The sequence below is a fragment of the Mytilus edulis genome, chromosome 10 (genome assembly GCF_963676685.1).
Source record: "Mytilus edulis chromosome 10, xbMytEdul2.2, whole genome shotgun sequence".
Taxonomy (NCBI): domain Eukaryota; kingdom Metazoa; phylum Mollusca; class Bivalvia; order Mytilida; family Mytilidae; genus Mytilus; species Mytilus edulis.
In genome coordinates, this window is record NC_092353.1 from 21083571 (window position 1) to 21086375 (window position 2805).

A 2805-nucleotide genomic window follows, 5' to 3' on the forward strand; every position below is an offset into this window, starting at 1 on the left:
ACGTTTACCCGCCAATTACAAATTGTTTTTAAACCCGATTATTTATTTTATTATACGTTAAAATGCCATATTTTGATCGGCTAATACGAGGGTGTTGATTTACTCTATCACATGTCTGAGTTCTACGTTTTGGCTCAGATCGTATTATTGTATTGTCAAAATGAAATAATAAAACAACATCTTGCTTCACTTTTGTGTTTATAATACCAGTAACGTTGTTTTGTTCGTGACGTCATAGAAAATACTTTTAGAATAAAATTAATCTGTAAAAGACATTAATGATAGGACATTCAGTATAATAAATTAAATAACACATAGCTGAGAGAGTGATAGAGAAGATTGTAACCCCGAGAAAACATTATCAACCGCGGCGAAGCCAAGGTTGACAATTCCTTTTTCGAGGGGTACCAAAAGAGATATGAAAAACGACATCTGTAACAAACATCAACTTTTAGCTACCGCTTTACAAGCAGAGCCAAATACAATGAAAGTCCCAACTATGTACTGGCTTCCGAAGCTACACAAAACACCTTACAAATATAAATTTATTTCGTCTTCAAGCCATTGTTCCAATACTAAATTGTCTATTCTTCTTACCAGCACACTTGGTACAATTAAAAATCTGATAATAAATTGTTCAAATAAGGCCTTCGAAAATAGTGGCATTAATTACTTTTGGAGTGTCAAGAACTCGTTGGAAGTACTTGATAAATTGCATGCTTATTATATTGGTGATTTTGAATCTGTTCAAAGTTTTTATTTTTCTACCCTGTATACCACATTGCCTCACATTCTCATTAAGAAAAAATTGACACACCTAATTAAATGGGCATTTAAAAAGTCAGAATGTGAATATATATGTTCAAACTCTTTTAGGTCATTTTTTAGTAGCAATAAACAAAAAAACTATGTCAATTGGACATGCGTTGATACTATATATGCCCTTGAATTTTTACTAGATAACATTTTTGTTCGCTTTGGGAATTCCGTATATCGTCAGATTATCGGAATTCCAATGGGAACTAAATGTGCACCACTTATTGCGGACCTGTTTTTGTATTGCTATGAGTTACAATTTATGACAAAAATAAGCAAAGACCCATCGAAACAACATCTGATAAACAAATTTAATAATACTTATAGATATTTGGATGATATTTTGGCTCTCAATAATGACGACTTCAGTATGTATATTAAAGAAATTTATCCTGCTGAACTTACTTTAAATAAAGCTAATACTAACAATGACCACTGTTCTTTCCTCGATCTTGATATCTATATCACTAACGGAAAGCTGAATACTAAAGTTTATGATAAAAGAGATGATTTTTCATTTCCTATCGTTAATTATCCATTTTTAGATGGTGACGTTCCCTTGTCACCATCTTACGGTGTTTATATATCTCAACTTGTATGATTCGCTCGTGTATGTAACAATGTTTTAGATTTTAACGAGAGAAATTTATGTATTACTGAAATATTATTACACCAGGGTTTTCGATATCACAAACTAGTCAAAACATTTACTAAATTTTATCATCGGTATAAGGACATCATTCGTAAATATAGCTCAACATGCAGACTTCAGGTTCAGGTATTTCACATCCATTTTTTTATGGAAATTTTCTTTATAAAGCACAAAGGTGTCAGTATTCACCTCAAAAACTAACAAAACCTTTGAATAGACTTATTAAGAAGGGATATAGTTACGATACTGTTGTCAGGTCATTAAAGATTGCATATTTTGGCGTTAATATTGATTCACTTATAGGGTCTTTGCATCGGAACTAAACACATTTATTAAAAAACAGTTGTTGGCATGACACGGGTTATGTTCTTCTCATATATGTTATGATGGTATGATACTAAACCCCTAACGGGAAGGATTGTGCCTGATGTTCACATGATCAGTTTAATTGAAGTCTGGAGCTGGCATGTCAGTTAACTGCTAGTAGTCTGTTGTTATTTATGTATTATTGTCATTTTGTTTATTTTCTTTGGTTACATCTTCTGACATCAGACTCGGACTTCTCTTGGACTTAATTTTAATGTGCGTATTGTTATGCGTTTACTTTTCTACATTGGCTAGAGGTATAGGGGAGGGTTGAGATCTCACAAACATGTTTAACCCCGCCGCATTTTTGCGCCTGTCCCAAGTCAGGAGCCTCTGGCCTTTGTTAGTCTTGTATTATTTTAATTTTAGTTTCTTGTGTACAATTTGGAAATTAGTATGGCGTTCATTATCACTGAACTAGTATATATTTGTTTAGGGGCCAGCTGAAGGACGCCTCCGGGTGCGGGAATTTCTCGCTACATTGAAGACCTGTTGGTGACCTTCTGATGTTGTTTTTTTTTCAATGGTCGGGTTGTTGTCTCTTTGGCACATTCCCTATTTCCATTCTCAATTTAATGTGTTATTTATATATTGTCGTTGTCCATAAAAATCCACAATTATACAGGTTTATTAAGATTTGTTTTGTGAAATATAAAATAAAAATGTATTGGAACTTTTAACAATTGGCACTAAATTCTGTCAATGTAAAGTCATGATCAAAACGTATGATATATTTGACAAAATGCAGGATCAAATATTTTCAGAAAACTAATCCGGGGTGATCAATGGCCACCAACAAAGACGAATTAAAACATGTCATAGGAACAAAAAATACAAAACATAAACCTATACTATGAATTTAAAACATTATTTGGTATTACCAGAACGATACCTTATCATATTGTTATTCAAATAAAATGGTATAAAATGCAATAACTTTTTACATCATTGAAGAATAGCATATATTGAAG